The sequence below is a fragment of the Microcaecilia unicolor genome, chromosome 11 (genome assembly GCF_901765095.1).
Source record: "Microcaecilia unicolor chromosome 11, aMicUni1.1, whole genome shotgun sequence".
NCBI classification, from domain to species: domain Eukaryota; kingdom Metazoa; phylum Chordata; class Amphibia; order Gymnophiona; family Siphonopidae; genus Microcaecilia; species Microcaecilia unicolor.
Window position 1 is genome coordinate 159,701,820 of NC_044041.1, and position 18,225 is coordinate 159,720,044.

Consider the following 18,225-nt stretch of genomic DNA (forward strand, 5'->3'; position numbering starts at 1 on the left):
GTTGGCACACGCTGCATTGTTACCGCATGGGTAGCACGTGAGCTCTTAATGCTAAGTCAATAGGTGGCAGTAAGGGCTCAGGCCGCAAATAGGTGCATGCTAGTTTTAATTTTAGCGCACGCTCATTTCCCAGCCCATTAAAAAAAGCCCTTTTCCCAGCCATGGTAAAAGAATGGCCCAACGTGTGCCCAAAACACATGCCCACACTACCATAGGTCACTTTTTACCAAGGCTTAGTAAAAAGACAAAATTAGGCTTCCAGAATGTCTCTCCCATATTTTCCTATGTCGTTGGTACCCACATCTACCAAGACAGCTGGTTCCTCTCCTGCACTGTCTATAATTTTATCTAGTTGATGCATGCAGTCTGGCAACCGCACCAGGCAGGCAAGTGACCAAGGAAACAGAAAAACATCCAAAAAGCAGCACAAAGTACCCTTTTGACATTTTATTTGCCAAAATGCAGGCTTCTCCTACCAAGGCACAAAACTATGGAACACCCTACCGAAAAACTTAAGATGCATAGCCTAGGTCAATACTTCAACTTTCACAAACACCTCAAAGCATTTTTCTTCAGAAAACTATATTATGAAGACCACAAATAATCTCATGTTAACTCAGATCAATCATCGTTCTCTCAATACCCATCATATACATTGACATTTGACCCATTATACCCCATCCTCAGGAAGCTATCCTACTATCATTTAGTACCTCTCACTGCATGAACTCTGTATTATCTGTCAACGTCCCTATTACTAATACAAACCACAATGAACCAATGTAAGTTGGAATATTGTGGGGTACAAATGTTATTATAAATATATATAAATAAATAAAACATCCAAATCTATTTTATTTAAACCAATTTTTAAGATGTTTTTCTATGCAGTTCGTTGGCAGTACATCAAGATCACAAGGGGACGTGTCAAAGGTGTAATGGGATGGGATTTGGGTATTGGACATTTTTCTGCCATAATGGAACAAAACAAAAATGTGCAGGGTTACAATTTAGATGTTTTGGTCTAGACCTGTTTTTATCACAACTAAGTAAATTGCGGTATTTCAAGCATGTGAAATAAACAAAAATAAAATAAAGTCACAAAAAGGTGCCCTAAATGACCACTGGTGGGATTAATGCATGACCCCCACTCCCCCAGTGTCACTGATCCCCTCCCACTCCCCAAAGATGTGAAAAAAATAGTACATACCAGCCTCCATGACAGCTTCAGCTGTTATGGCCAGTCCTATAAGATCAGCAAGCAGATTGGTGCAAGTGCACTGTAGAGAAGGTGACCCAGGCCCTTACCCCACTCTAACTAGTACACTTGTAGTGGAATGTGTGAGTCCTCCAAAACTCATCAAAAACCAACTGTACCTACATATAGGTGACACTTGCGGGCATAAGGGCTATTGTAGGATACAATAGGTTCTTGATGGGTTTTGGAGGGCACACTAGTCAGTATAAGGGGGTAATGGTGAAATGTGTACCTGAGACTTTTTATGTTAAGTCCACTGCAGTGACCCATAGGGTGCCCAACAGCTCTGCTGGGATGTCTTTGTGGCCAGTCTACTAAGAATGCTGGCTCCTCCTACATCCCAAAAGCTTGATTTTGTGCGTTTTTCATTTGGATGTTTTTTTTTTAATGGTCCTAAAAGATAGAAGCACTGATCACAACATCTAGCAAATGGCATTTTTAAAAAAAATTAAAAAAAGATAGACTTTTTCAGGTTTGAAAATGGCCATGTTCACTACTGGATTTCTGGACATTTTCCTATATCATCATATCGAAAATGCTCCTCCAAGTGATCCTCATGTCCACCAGTCATCCAACTATCTACATGCTTAATGATTGAATCACCATCTATAATGGCCATCCTAACCCTTCCTTCCTGGGCAGAAGCCTCTGGAGACACCTCCTTGGTGAAGGAGGAGATTGCATCCTCTGGAGAACAGATCCTGGCTACAGGATTACTGCTTGCTTCACTAGAGCGATACTCTCCTTTTAGGTGACCTCTCTCATCCAAGGAAGCACAGGGGCTGTTAGACTAGAGGTGTGCCTCCTCTATATACCTCTCTGCCTTAGCTCCTCCAAAACTGCTACTCTAGTCTCAAGAGATTGGACTCGGGGAGGACAAGACCAAAGTGGAGAAACTGAATGAGTGAGGCACTCTTTACATCGAGCACACATATATAACTTCTTGCCAAACGGAAAAATAATCATACATGTGGCACTCAATGCAAAAGACTGCAAAGCACCCTGTTGAGTTGTTTACTTATTTAAAACTGGTTAAAGTAGCAGGAATATTAGACTAATTTAAAGAGTCTTAAGTATATTGTATGCTTTTATTTAGTGTTTGCTTCTCAGCCTGAATCAGTTTTAATTTCAGCCAAAACTGGCCAATGAGTCGTCTGAAAAAAACAAACAAACAAAAAGCTGTTTCAGTCTGCCTCTACCTCACATTACCACTTTTGCACTTCCTCCTATCACTTACATGTCTAAAAATTGTCTTGTTTCTTATTTTATCTTGTTGGCTATTATTAATTTCATTTGCATCTTTGCTTTCCTGACTACTTTACCAGCTTCTCTTAGCTTTTCCAGATTTTGTTGCCTCTTTGTATAACCTCTTTTCCTTTACCTTTCCAGCTACTACTTTTGAAAAACGAAGTAGCCTTCTTTTCCTCTTTTTTTTTTTTAATTTCCTAACAAAAAGGTTGCTTGCCCTTAAATTAGTACCTTTGAGTTATGTTCACTGCTTTTCTATTTCCCACAGTTGTTCCCATCCAGCTAACAACTCCTTGCATCTTGAAAAAGTTCGTTCTTTTAAAGTCTAGAACCTTCATTTTTTAATAAACCCTCTCCTAGTGGTTAGGGTGGTGGACTTTGGTCCTGGGGAACTGAGTTTGATTCCCAGCACAGGCAGCTCCTTGTGACTATGAACAAGTCACTTAACCCTCCATTGCTCGCCACATTGAGCCTGCCATGAGTGGGAAAGCGCGGGGTACAAATGTAACAAAAAATTTAAAAAATCTGGTGATCACTAGATGTCAGACGATCTCCCACTATAACATAAGTACATAAGTACATAAGTAGTGCCATACTGGGAAAGACCAAAGGTCCATCTAGCCCAGCATCCTGTCACCGACAGTGGCCAATCCAGGTCAAGGGCACCTGGCACGCTCCCCAAACGTAAAAACATTCCAGACAAGTTATACCTAAAAATGCGGAATTTTTCCAAGTCCATTTAATAGCGGTCTATGGACTTGTCCTTTAGGAATCTATCTAACCCCTTTTTAAACTCCGTCAAGCTAACCGCCCGTACCACGTTCTCCGGCAACAAATTCCAGAGTCTAATTACACGTTGGGTGAAGAAAAATTTTCTCCGATTCGTTTTAAATTTACCACACTGTAGCTTCAACTCATGCCCTCTAGTCCTAGTATTTTTGGATAGCGTGAACAGTCGCTTCACATCCACCCGATCCATTCCACTCATTATTTTATACACTTCTATCATATCTCCCCTCAGCCGTCTCTTCTCCAAGCTGAAAAGCCCTAGCCTTCTCAGCCTCTCTTCGTAGGAAAGTCGTCCCATCCCCACTATCATTTTCGTCGCCCTTCGCTGTACCTTTTCCAATTCTACTTTCCCCATTCATAAGCACCAGGTCTAGTATGGACCTATCCAGTGTGGGTTCCATTACCAACTGCTGGAACAGCTCCCCTTGTACAGAATCCAAGATCTCTGTACTTCTAGATAACCTCACAACAAGGATACCGCAATCAACATTTGGCATATTGAAAACACCTATAAGTACCACTTCCCCTTTCATGAATGTCTTCAATTAAATCTTTGTTTATTTCTTCTGTCTATGAAAGAGCCCTGAACATCATACTAATGTAAAAACAGTTTGTATTCCCTCTTTCCAAATTATAGAAAAAAGCAGTTAACATAGTTGAGTTTCAAAAAGGTTTGGACAAGTTCTTGGATAAAAAGTCAATAGACCTGGAGTAAGCAGCATGAAATCTAGCTACTTTTTGGGATCCTGTCTAGCAGGACTATTTTTTTTTTCAGGCAGTATGCACCAGTATGGCATACCAGCACCTTATTTTACTGCCTGCATAAGTAGGTAAAAACGAGAACTGGATTCACCTGTCCAGAAAATCTGGAGCCAGTTGGCAACTGAAGCTTCAATATGTTTTAGCCTGGCTTCTTTTCCAAGGATAATATTTGTGCAGTCCTGTCAGTGTTCTCTAGTGAAAAGGTCTCCTCAAGACTAGGCATTTAACCTCTTCTTCTCGGGAATCTGATATGTTTCCAATGAAAAGATGTCTCATTTGACTCCATGCTTGCAAGCTGAATGTAGCTTTTAGCCAGAAAAGGCATGTATGAAACCTAAAGCAAACAGAGAGGAAGGAGAGAAGTGACAAACTCTCTTCATTACACAGATAAAGAGAACAGGGTAACAGGCTGCTTCCATTTTACCTTCCTAAAGCTAGATAGTTTAATGCAGAAGGGGTATAAGATTGAGAGGGACGAAGGACAAGGCTTCCAAAACCTGCACATCATATCCTACAGCAGATCTGCTCAATCCTGTCCTATTCACCCTGCAGTCAGGTTTTCAGGATATCAACAATGAATATGCATGAGATAAATATGCATGCACTGCCTCCATTACATGCAAATGTATTTGATGCATAGTCATTGCGGATATCTTGAAAACCAGATTGACTTGGAATGTCCTAAGGACTAGGTTGCGAATCCCTGGTGTAGGTTGAGAGGGATGTAGGACAAGATTTCCAAAACCCATCAGTCCAGCAGAACTTCTCTGTCTTATCCTAAAAACCTGACTGATTTTGGGATCAATAGGACAGCTAATTGAATATGCATCAGGTATATATTTGCATATACTGGTTCTTCAGTGCATGCAGCCATAGGTCTTGCATATTCATTGTAGCTAGTCTGAAAATCTGAATGGCTATGAGTCAGTAGGACAGAATTAAGCAGTTGAGCTACAGGATATAAGGGGTAGGGTCATGGGAAATCTGTAGTGCAGAATAAGGGGAAAAGGGCACCAAAGAAGTTCTGCAGAATAAGGTATGCAGGGTAAAAGGAGTATGATGCAAAACAAGGGCAATGTGTGAGGGCACAGGGTGGGTGAGCATGTGATAATTTAAAACATTACTGCCTAGCAAAAGTCCAGGACTGAAATAGCACAGGATGCTTCATGTCAGGAACAAGGTGCAACAGCAGAGCAGTATGTGGTGAGGAGCAGTTATTACTAAAATAGCAGGGAATGCTACAGGGTAGGAAAGAGGTGCATTGGCAGAGCTGTGTGTATGTTTGGTGGGAGAGGTTTATTACTAGAATTGCAGGTTGTACTGGAAGCTATATAAGCTTTAGTTTTCATAGTCATTTGAATTGACGAAAGGCATCACCTTATGTCATTGTATTTGTTTCATTATTTCTATGTAGAACCAGGGTATAAAATAGATTTTTTTTTCAGTACTTCCGCATGAAAATAAAGATCAATAAAGAACTTGGATTGTGAGTCCTCCAGGAACAGAAAAAAATTTACCTGAAAGTAACTCACCTTGAACTACTTGTGAAAAGGCATGAGCTAAATCCAAAGTTGTCACAAATGCATGAACATAAGAACCGCCATACTGGGAAAAGACCAAGGGTCCATCAAGCCCAGCATCCTGTCTCCGACAGTGGCCAATCTAGGCCTCAAGAACCCGGCAAAAACCCCAAAACAAAACAAAAATTTAAATTAATAATGTTCAATGGACTTTTCCTTCAGGAATCTGTCCAAACCCCCTTTAAACTCAGCAAGGCCAACTGCTGTCACTACATTCTCTGGCAATGAGTTCCAGAGTCTAACTACGCGCTGATGGACAGATGATCAAAGCCCCGCGCTATTCCAAACAGCGCTCTAAAAATAGCGCTGGAACAGCGCGGGACTTTACCGTACGGATGATCAGAGATAATGCATGCAAATTTAAGCAGTGTGGGTGAATTGTGCCGAGCGAATCCTCCCGCACTTGTTTGACAGATCTGGGCTATCAAAAGCCCAAACCTGTCAAACACAGGGGCTGGAGGTCCATGGGACCACCAGGCCCTGACTACCCCTGCCCCAAGCAAGGCAAAACGGGGGCTGGAGGTCCGGTGGACCTCCGGTCCCCCCGACGATCCCACCCTCCACCCCCCAGGTTCAGGGAGGGCTGGAGATCCGGTGGGTCTCCAGCCCCCCAACCCCCCACCCCGAAAATGGTCCCTGGTGATCAAGTGACCGCCGCCCCCACAACCCAACCCAACCCCACCCCCAGCATTGGCAAGGGTCCACTCTGCCATCCGATCTGACGCCCACCCTCCCTCTCTGCCTACCCGCCCGCCCCCCTACCTTGGTTGGAGGAGGGACGCAGTCTGCTTCCCTCCTCTTCCTTCGATGCCGCAAAATGGCAGCACCCAGCCCTGCCCAGTGCATCCTGGGATGCACTGGGCGGAGCTACACACCATAAAAGGGAGTTGGGTTGGGGGGGCGGTGGCGGCGGCAGCCACTGGACCACCAGGGAACATTTTCAGGGGGTTTGGGGGGGGGGGCTGGAGACCCACCGGATCTCCAGCCCTCCCTGAACCTGGAGGGGTGGGATCGTTGGGAGGGACCGGAGGTTCGCCGGACCTCCAGTCCCCTGTCGCTGGGGGGGGTGGTTTGCGTCGTTGGGGGGAATGGAGGCCTGCAGCATGCAAATGCATGCTGGACAGGGCTCACCATTCCTTCCCAATGATCTGCAAACCCTAACGCCAGCTCGGAGCTGGCATAGGGTTTGTCGCAGCCAGCAATCCAATCTTTGGCGCGCTGGTCGCTGATCATTGGGGATGAATGCGTTAAGCCCCGTTTAGCATGCATTTGCATGCTACTTGTGGTAAGAGTCCTCGAGCACGTTGTTTCACGCACTCGAAGGCTCTGATCATGTGGGGTTAGCAAACGCCGACGCTAGTATGGCGCTAACAGCCTCTAGCGCCGGTGTTTGCTTTTGATCATGATGGTATGAGTAAAGAAAAACTTTCTCCTATTGTTTTAAATCTACCACATTCTAGCTTCATCTTATGTCCCCTGGTTCTATTATTGTTAGAAAGTGTAAACAAACGCTTCACGTCTGTCCGCTCTATTCCACTCTTTATCTTGTAGACTTCTATCATGTCACCCCTCAGCCGCCTCTTCTCCAAGCTGAAGAGCCCTAACCGTCTTAGCCTTTCCTCATAGGGAAGTCCTCCCATCCCTTTTACCATTTTCTCTGCACCTTCTCCAATTCCTTTATATCTTTTTTCAGGTGCGGCGACCAGAACTGAACACAATACTCGAGGTGCGGTCTCACCATGGAGCGATACAACGGCATTATAATATCCTCGTGTTTGTTTTCCATCCCTTTCCTAATAATGCTCAACATGAAGTTAATCCAATAAAAAGTATCACCTGTAACTCATTAGAGGATGGCAGCAGAGAAGGTCCATTTGATGCACTCAGGCTGTCCACTCATATCTGCCTAATGCTGTTATGGGTCTTCTTTCTCACTCCCTCTGCATCTCTCCCATGCATAGTTGAATTGTGGCACAGTAAATCAGGATGACTCTTATTCTCTGTAATAATTGTGGTGCTTTAGTTTCAAGGCCAGTCATCTGGGCACTAAAGGCTTGTCCTATATGTCATCAGCTCGCTAGTTTAAAACAGGAGCTCAGTAAACTAAAGGAGGAATTAGATGCACTTAAACCAGCTTCAAAGACTCCACAAAATCATACTGCACAGAATCAAACCAAATTCACACCACTGCCTCAAAGGATAAAACCACCAAAAAATAGATGGTTCACAGTAGGCTCAGGCAGACTTTGTTATGTGACACAAGCATCCGCCCTCACAAGTGTTGCCCCTACAGAATTCTTTTGCGCCATTACAGCACTGTCACATTCCTGAAAATAGAACAGATGCAGAAGAAAAAGGAATGAAGGTGGAACAAAAAGATAGGAAAGTACCCAAAGGGTTAAGACACCCCCAAATCACTAATGTTAAAACACATACCAGGAAATGTAGATGGAAAGCGATGACCACAAATGCTCGCAGTCTAAGCAATAAAGTTCATGACCTTCAAGCCCTGATGGTGGAGGCAGACTTAGACATTGTTGCAATCACAGAGACGTGGCTAAATGGTTCCCATGAATGGGATGCAAACATACCAGGCTATAATCTATTTAGGAAGGATAGAGAGGGTCGAAACGGTGGAGGAGTAGCTCTGTATGTGAGAAATGATATCACAGCGACTGAAATGACAGGGACCTGGGGAAAAGAAGAAGCGATATGGATCACCTTAAAAAGAGATGATAGAACCTCAGTCCACGTGGGTGTTGTCTACAGACCCCCGACACAACTGGAGGAACTAGATAGGGATATTCAAAAGTTAGGAAAGAAGAGAGAAGTGCTGTTGCTGGGAGATTTCAATCTGCCGGATGTGGATTGGAAGGTTCCGTTGGCAGAATCAGAGAGAAGTAGAGAGATCCTGGATGCTTTCCAAAGTGTTTTGCTCAGACAAATGGTGACGGAACCCACGAGGGAGGGAGCGACGCTGGATCTGGTGCTCACAAATGGAAATAGCGTGTCAAATATCCGAGTGGGTGCCCAACTGGGCAACAGTGACCATCAAATGGTTTGGTTTGATATAACGGCTGTAGTGGAGGGCGGCCACTCAAAACTCAAAGTCCTGGATTTCAAGCGTGCTGACTTTACTAAAATGGGGGAATACCTGAGGAAGGGGATGATGGGCTGGGAAGAAGTACAAGAAGCGGAAGGACAGTGGTCAAGGCTGAAAGAAGCTATAAATAAGGTCACGAACCTTTATGTACGGAAAGTAAATAAAAGCAAGAGAAAAAGGAAACCGCTATGGTTCTCCAAGCAAGTGGCTGAGAAAATAAAGGCTAAAGAGTTGGCATTCCAGAAATACACAAAAACTCAAGAACAGGAACACGGGGAGGAATACAGGATGAAACTGAAAGAAGCCAAGAGAGAGATACGTCTGGCGAAAGCGCAAGCGGAAGAACAAATGGCTAGAAATGTAAGGAGGGGTGACAAAACTTTCTTCAGGTATATTAGTGAAAGGAGAATGACTAAAAAGGGAATTGTGAGACTAAAAGATACTGCGAACCGCTATGTAGATAGTGATGAAGAAAAAGCAAATTTGCTAAATAGATACTTTTGTTCTGTTTTCACAGAAGAAAATCCTGGAGCAGGACCGCGATGGTCTGGAAAAAGTACAAATGAAAATGGAGCGGATACAGCATCATTTACAGAAGAGAGTGTGTATGAACAACTTGTAAAGCTAAAGGTGGACAAAGCCATGGGACCGGACGGGATCCACCCCAGGATATTGAGGGAGCTCAGAGAGGTTCTGGCGGGTCCTCTTAAAGATTTGTTTAATAAATCCTTGGAGACGGGAGAGGTTCCAAGGGATTGGAGAATGGTGGAGGTGTTCCCTCTTCACAAAAGTGGTGATAGGGAAGAAGCTGGAAACTACAGGCCGGTAAGCCTCACTTCGGTTATTGGAAAAGTAATGGAAGCGATGCTAAAGGAAAGGATAGTGAATTTCCTGGAAGCCAATAAGTTGCAAGATCCGAGACAACATGGTTTTACCAAAGGGAAATCGTGCCAAACGAATCTCATTGAGTTCTTTGATTGGGTGACAGGAGAATTGAATCAGGGACGAGCTATGGACGTAATCTACTTAGATTTCAGCAAAGCTTTTGACACGGTTCCCCACAGAAGGCTTTTAAATAAACTGGATGGGCTGAAGATAGGACCCAAAGTGGTGAACTGGATTAAGAACTGGTTGACGGACAGACGCCAGAGGGTGGTGGTGAATGGAGTTCGCTCGGAGGCGGGAAAAGTGAGTAGTGGAGTGCCTCAAGGATCGGTGCTGGGGCCGATTCTGTTCAATGTATTTGTGAGTGACCTTGCTGAAGGGTTAGAAGGTAAAGTTTGGGGGTCACGTGATGGCAGGAACCTAGACGGACGTCCCGCGGCTGCTCTCCTCTGCCATGCTAATAAAATGGCATTTTATTGCACTTTCTGCCCCGATTCAACCCCTAAAAGAAAAAGTCAGCGGACCGCATTAGGAAGAGCTAGCGCTGACAATCCAGCGGCGTGGTGCAGCAAGCAGGTAATGCCGGCAAAGACCCCGCAAACACAGAAAGGGCGCGGATCACAAAGCACGGTCAACATGGCGACTGGAAAGGAGAAGGGGGAAGAAACAGCGAGTTCAGATCCTCCGGTGGTTGCTTTGCAAGCAGCGGCAATCCAAGAAATAATGAAACACATGGCTGCAGTGCTGGATGACAAGCTGTCCACGCTGCATGCCTTCATGGACGACTTAAAAGAAAATATGGCGGCACAAAGTACCCGAATACAGCTTGCAGAAGAGCGGATCTCTCACCAAGAAGATGCGGTGAGTGGAATTGAAGCTCAGCTGGCGGTCATGGAAAAAAGATGCAAAGTGCTAGAGGACAGGGTAGAGGATCAGGAAAATAGGAGTAGGCGCAACAACATTCGGTTGGTAGGAGTGCCAGAGACTTTGAAAGAGAAGGAGATCTGGGAATTAGTGGAAACATGGCTACCAAAAGAGCTGGGCCTAGAGTTGGAGGGACAGAGACTGAAGGCGGAACGGGTGCATCGAGTGGGTGCCCTGAAAGACCAGAACAGCAGGTCGCGCCCGGTGATCGCCCGAATCTTCAACTACGCTGACAAGGCGAGATTGATGGAAAAATATCGTCAGAAAAGAAAGCTGGAGTACCAGGGGGCCACAGTGCTGTTATTTCCAGACTTCTCGCCGAAAGTATCGGAGCTCCGAAAGCGCCTGTCTCCATTTTGCTCCCAGCTTTTTCACAAAGGGATCAAGTTCTCACTACAATGCCCAGCAAAGGTGAGAGTGCTGCATGAGGGGCAAGTCCTGTTTATGGAGAAACCAGAGGAGCTTCAATCGTTTGTGGACCGACTGAAGTGAGCTGGGGCCATGCCAGGGGACTTAAGCCGGCATTGGATAAAACTGTGTATCAGAGCATTTGATATGTTTTAAGGAAAGTGAATCAGGAGATGAGCACTTGGCTCCATAATGCGAGGACTGCATTGCTTGTTCTATGACTTTGTGACCAGACCACTCCTCACATACAGTGGACAACTTCCCCTGGAGGGTACTGATGCAGCAGGGTTATGAGATTGTGAGTGTTAAGGAAGAGGCATCTGAGGCTTGGCGGTAATGCAGATGGAAGAAACTCACATATTAATTGCAGAGCTGAGACTGTGTCTTTGAGCCTGCTACTTTGGAGACTGCGGGGATGCAAGTGAAGACCGCTGCAGGCTTGAGGAGGATACCCATAGCTCACCCACACAGAGCATGTCTGCATCCTTTTTTGTTTCTCTCTTTTTATTATGAGCATAGTTCTGTGAATAATTAACTATTTGTATTCATTTAACCTCGCAGGTAATGCTGTAGTAAACTAAAGAGGAGGCAGCAATATAGCGGGTATTCTATGAGGAAATATTCTGGGTTGGGATTACTTAAGGTATACCTGTTTAAGGGGTGGGGGAGTAGTAAGAAGCAGTGGTCATGAATAACATAATGGATGCAGCAGAGGGGGGATCGGGGAGAGGAGGAAGGAGGGGGGAGCAGCTTCCTTGGGCAGGGGTTGCAACACCGGGTGTTCTGGAGGGAAGGGTAGGGAAGGGGGAGGCAGTAAAAGGGAAGGAGGGTGTGCGTGTGAGTGGGAAGAGCGGGTGGGGAGCGGATGGGGGGTGCGAATGGTGTACGGGATGTGAAGGTGGGAGAGAGGGTGGGGACTTGGGGGGTGTGATAGGGAGAGGAGGTAAGGGGGCTCCTGGAGTAGGGGAGACTACAGCCTGGTGTGAAGACAGGAGTGGAAAAAGGAGAAAGCCATTCTTTGAGTGGGAGGTGGTGAGCTGGGACACTGCCTTTGGATCTCAGGTAATCAGCAAGCCGACCAGATGCATGAAACCACATGAGTAGTTTGAGATTTGGGTCCTTGAATGTGGACGGTATCCATTCCCCTATTAAACGCTCTAAGGTTTTGTCTTATTGTTCCAGGATGAAAGTTGATGTACTTTTCATGCAGGAGACACATCTCACGCAACAAGAGCACAGAAAACTACAACGAGGCTGGGTGGGAGAATTAGTATCCTCGTCCTTCAACAACAGGCAACGGGGGGTTGTCATTCTGTTTCATAAAAAGCACCATGTTACTACACATAAGATAGTGCAGGATTCGGAAGGTCGGTATGTTATTTGGTTGGGGGAGGTAGCGGGTCAGAGAGTAGCTCTTTGCTCTATATATGCTCCCAATATATACTCCCACTCTTTCTTCTCGGGGGTACTGGCGCAGTTGGTGTCAGTTAGCGGGTACAAGCTGGTAGTTGGGGGAGATTTTAATATTACTGCAGACCCCCTGATAGACTGCAAGCCAGCAAAACCACGTCCCCCGGCGTGGAAAGATAAAGGGGTAAACTTTCTGATGAAGGAATTGGGGTTAATTGATATATGGCGCGTGCTGAATCCAGAGTCCTACGACTATACGTTTTTCTCACAAGTGCATGGGGTGTATGTGAGGCTGGATTATTTATTGGTAGATTCCTCCCTTCTATCGAAGGCGCATGCGGCAGACATAGTAGACGGTGCAGTGTCCGATCACTGTTTAGTATGGGTGGATATACAATGGAGGCAGGGCAGTGAGACGCGGATGTGGCGAATGAACCCTACCTTGTACTTGGATTTGGAATTGCGCACTTTTCTAATGTTAGCGTGGGACAATTACATAAAGGACAACGATCCAGAGACAGTGAACCCTATTGTGTACTGGGAAGCAGGGAAGGCTGTACTCAGGGGACACATTCTGGCGTATACAGCGAAAAAGAACAGGGAGAGAAATGAGCGCTTAGTTACCCTGTCAAACCAACTACAACAGTTAAGGGGGAGATGTGCCCGTCAGAGGGATGAGGAGACGAAAAAAGAGTATTGGGCGATATGGAGATGCATTAATGACGTCTTGAATGAAAAAGCGGCCCAGGATATAAACATGTACAAATATAATTTGTTTCGATGGGGGAATAAAGCAGGGAAGTTGATGTCGTCTCTGGTGAAATGTAGATGGGCAAGGAAGATCATCACAAAGATAAAGTCGCCTGTAGGGGAGGTAGTGTCCACGAATGAAGGCATACAAGAGGAGTTTGTGAGATTTTATAAAGCATTATATAATAAAGGAGAGATAGACAGGGAGCAAAGGGAGGCATTTTTCAAGGATATTTCTCTACCACAGCTATCCAATGAGCAGAGAGACCAACTGAATGAACCGGTAGTGGGAGAAGAGGTTAGTCAGGCGATTAAACGTTTAAAGCTGGCCAAAGCGCCGGGTCCAGATGGGTTAGGGCCTGAATTTTACAAGATTCTGGGAAATAAAGTCTGCTCCCCTTTTCAAGAATTATGCCATCACCTATGTATTTCCGGAAGGGCGAGAGGAGGTCTCACACATGCCCATATAGTAGTGCTTCCTAAATCTGGCAGGGATGAGGAGAAGTTGGGCTCTTATAGACCAATCTCGCTCTTAAATCAAGATATTAAATTGTTTGCGAATATTATGGCGAATAGGCTGAGAAGGGTTCTGCCTGAGTTAATACACACGGATCAAGCAGGATTTGTACCAGGGAGGTATGCCTCCTCTAACATCTTGAGAGCGTTGACAGTTATGCAAAGAAAAGGAAAGGCCCCCGGAGACGCAATAATTACAAGTTTAGATGCTGAGAAAGCTTTTGATAAGATCTTATGGGATTATTTGTTCTGGGTCTTACCTCAATTTGGCATAATGGGAGAATTTTTGGGTGGAATCCGAGCTCTATATAGCCATCCTACAGCCCAGATACTAATCAATGGGGCATTATCTCAGACTTTCTCATTGGAAAGGGGCACTCGGCAGGGCTGTCCACTCTCGCCCATGCTATTCGTACTGTCTTTAGAGCCCTTTGCTATTAAAATTCGCCAGACCAGTACAGTAGAAGGTATTAGATTGGGGTCCCAGGAAGTCAAAATTAATTTGTTCGCTGATGACATGCTCATTTATTTAGATAATGCCTCAGCAAGTGTCCATAACCTGGTAGATTTGCTCGTGCAGTTCGGATCGTTTTCAGGCTTGCGGATTAACTTTGATAAGTCAGAGGCCTTGCCGGGCAGCTGCCTAATTTTCCCTTGGCATGGTCAGAGGGCACACTAAAATATTTGGGAGTGTACCTACATAGAGACATGCGAGAGATCTACAAGCGGAATGTACTGGATAAGCTGGATAGCCTTAAGGCGTTGTGCCAGCGCTGGAAGGATTTGCCGCTTTCCCTACTGGGCAGAGTAGCCCTCGTTAAAATGGTAATGCTACCAAAAATTCTGTATTCTTTGCAAATGTTGCCACTGTGGATTACACGCAAGGATGAGTTGTATTACAAAGGCTTCATAGGCACTTTTATCTGGGCCGGGCGTAGGACTAGAATCAGTTTTGCCAAGCTAACCTTACCCAGAGCTAAGGGCGGTTTAAACTTTCCAGACCTCCGCCTGTATAATGTGGCAGCCTTACTTAGGTGGATCTACGAATTACATGGGGGTACTGATAGATACGCACCGAATACCATCTGGCAAGACGAACTTCTCCCTCACTCTGCATTTAACCTGATACAGAGGAGGGTGGGCAGGAAGGGAGAACTGCAGTTTTTGTTACAGCCGTTACAGAGAGCTTGGGAGTGGTGGAGAGGAAGTCTGGGGAAGGCTACAGGAGCATCTCCATTCCTGGCTGCAGTGGACAACCCTGATTTTCCAGCGGGACAAGGGGTGTCGCGGTTCAAGATATGGGCAAAAAATGGGTGTCGATATGTGGGACATTTTATTACATCTGAAGAGGGGTCTTTCCCCTCGTTTGAGCAGACGCAGGCCAAGTGGAACCTAGGGAGGGCAGATTTTTTTCCATTTCTACAGTGGAGGCACTATTGTGCCACATTGACTCCTGCAAAGTCCCGGGGGCCTGCTTTCACCCGATTGGATATGCTGTTCTGTCAGATGCCGGAATCAGCAAACAAGCTGGCGGTGTGGTATGCCCTGGGGAAGGAGCAGAAGGAAGCTATTTTTTTTGCTGGCTTGGCAAATTGGTGGGGGGAGCAGGTGGGAGAAGAGGTCACAGTGAACATGCTTTCTAATTACTTTACATTGGCCTTTAAATCAACCCCCAGTGCGAACTTGCAAGAGATGCAATTCAAGCTACTGCATGGGGCTTTCATAACACGGGAAAAGGGTAAGCGCATGGGGCTATGGGAGGACAGTACATGCACGAGGTGTAAACATAGAGAAGGCACATTAATTCACACTTTCCTGGAATGCACAAATTTAGCTCAGTTTTGGAGGAAAGTATTGGAAATGCTGGAGTGCACGCTAGGGATTCCTATAGAGTGGTCTTACAAGATCCTGTTGTTGGGGGATGAGTCTCAATTAAGTGAACAGGGCCTGCAATATCCTCAAGTTCGGTTTGTGGGTGTGGCCCTCATGGTGGCACGTAAAACAATCCTGGCACATTGGACGCTTGAAAAGCCCCCGGTTGTCAATCTTTGGCTAGCCAGAATGAAGCAGATGGCTTGCTGGGAGCAGGAGCGTTATAAGTCCTTGGGACAGAGAGGACGGGGATATGGATATGTCTGGCAACTCCTTGAGAAGTCATATCTTGAGTCTCAGGTTTCTCCAGGAGCAGGGGAGGGAGGGGGGGAAGGATTGGTGGGGGGGGGGGGGGAAGAAAAATAAAAAATGAGGTGGAAGGTTATACGTACTAATGGTTGATATGATACTTGCTCATGTGTATTGGGAACTGCAGTTCCCATGCATTTATTTACAAGTTGAGTATTTACAAGTTGAGAATTTGTTTGAAGTTTGCAGTTGCTTATCATTCATGATATACAAGTTGCTGTTGCTCTGGTGTCACTAGAGAGACTTCACAGACATGTTATGTATGTTGCACCATACGAAAATTTTGCCTGTTTTTGTTATATGCCTTTCATACTTTTAATAAAAATATATTAAAAAAAAAAAAAAAAGAAGGAAAAGTTTGCCTATTTGCGGATGATACTAAGATCTGTAACAGAGTGGACACCCCGCCCGGAGGGACTGGAAAACATGAAAAAGGATCTGAAGAAGCTAGAAGAATGGTCTAAGATTTGGCAATTAAAATTCAATAACCAACTATTCAACTATAGGGAATTTATTCAAAACCGGAGTCAGTTTTAACACATGGCTACATAAGACTCCAGAACATATGAAAAATCTTGTTTTTATTGACAACAAATGTCAATTACCCATACATAACCACATACAATACAATCTTACCTCATTCAAACGTTTGCATGCTCCAGCCATCCGTCAATATTCATAATAGTAGTGCTCCACTATATATACATCTCACAAGATGTTACAACTCATTCACAATAAATACATTATAACCATAACAATTTGGAACTTATCAGCTTAACCAAAAAGTTCACCATTAACGCTGGTTCTATAAAATAGAACCTGCGTATATTCTATATCAATTGTCCTGTATTTGACTAAAATATACTTGATACAATGTTGCACCATATACATATACTATAAGAATATTCTTCGGACCGCAAAAATGTTCCCAATTGATGAAAAGTATCATTGAGAATGTCCAAACCCCAAAATTGGATTGGCTGGGGACATGCGTCCGTGCTTGTAAACATCAAACCGCCAGTTCCCCGATGCTGATCGGCATTTCGTCTCCTTCCTCAGGAGGAACCAAAGCTGTAACAATATTATTGCACATCAACACTACATGTTCATCTTAAATTTAAACAAACATTATAAATCAACATTTTAAAGTGTGCTTACTTATAATCCTATATCAGGCTGCACGCCTGCGTGGTAATCGGCCGGGCTTCCGCCCAAGAATCGCACCACCGGAAACTGTTGTATGCCGGCCCCATAATCGCATGAGTTAAATACTGAGGAACCCTTGCGTAAAAGCACGCACCCACAGTTATGTCACACCCACTCAACCTCCAAATTGAGGCTGTGCGATGTTACCGTACCCCATGTATAAATATACCGCTGCTCAAGTAAAAGTAAACGAGCACTAATATCCCCGCTTCTGTTGGTAGGTAAAATCTGGGACAGTACAACACATTGTAACTGGTCAATAGTGTGATTGTATCGCTGCCAGTGGGACACCAGCGGATTCTCCCTTTTACCTAATCGTAAATTACTAACATGCTCTGCCAGTCGATTCTTTAACTGTCTCTTTGTGTGGCAAATGTGTGTATTGTTGCCATTCTGTGTACACCAGTGTGATTGATATCCCTCATAGTGATAGACAATTCTTTTTAAGATATAATACTACATGTATTAGTGAGTGTGTTGTTTATTGCATTTGGTGCCCATGTGCACTATACTACATTTGCCACACAAACAGACAGTTAAAGAATCGACTGGCAGAGCATGTTAGTAATTTACGATTAGGTAAAAGGGAGAATCCGCTGGTGTCCCACTGGCAGCGATACAATCACACTATTGACCAGTTACAATGTGTTGTACTGTCCCAGATTTTACCTACCAACAGAAGCGGGGATATTAGTGCTCGTTTACTTTTACTTGAGCAGCGGTATATTTATACATGGGGTACGGTAACACCGCATGGCCTCAATTTGGAGGTTGAGTGGGTGTGACGTAACTGTGGGTGCGTGCTTTTACGCAAGGGTTCCTCAGTATTTAACTTATGCGATTATGGGGCCGGCATACAACAGTTTCCGGTGGTGCGATTCTTGGGCGGAAGCCCGGCCGATTACCACGCAGGCGTGCAGCCTGATATAGGATTATAAGTAAGCACACTTTAAAATGTTGATTTATAATGTTTGTTTAAATTTAAGATGAACATGTAGTGTTGATGTGCAATAATATTGTTACAGCTTTGGTTCCTCCTGAGGAAGGAGACGAAATGCCGATCAGCATCGGGGAACTGGCGGTTTGATGTTTACGAGCACGGACGCATGTCCCCAGCCAATCCAATTTTGGGGTTTGGACATTCTCAATGATACTTTTCATCAATTGGGAACATTTTTGCGGTCCGAAGAATATTCTTATAGTAT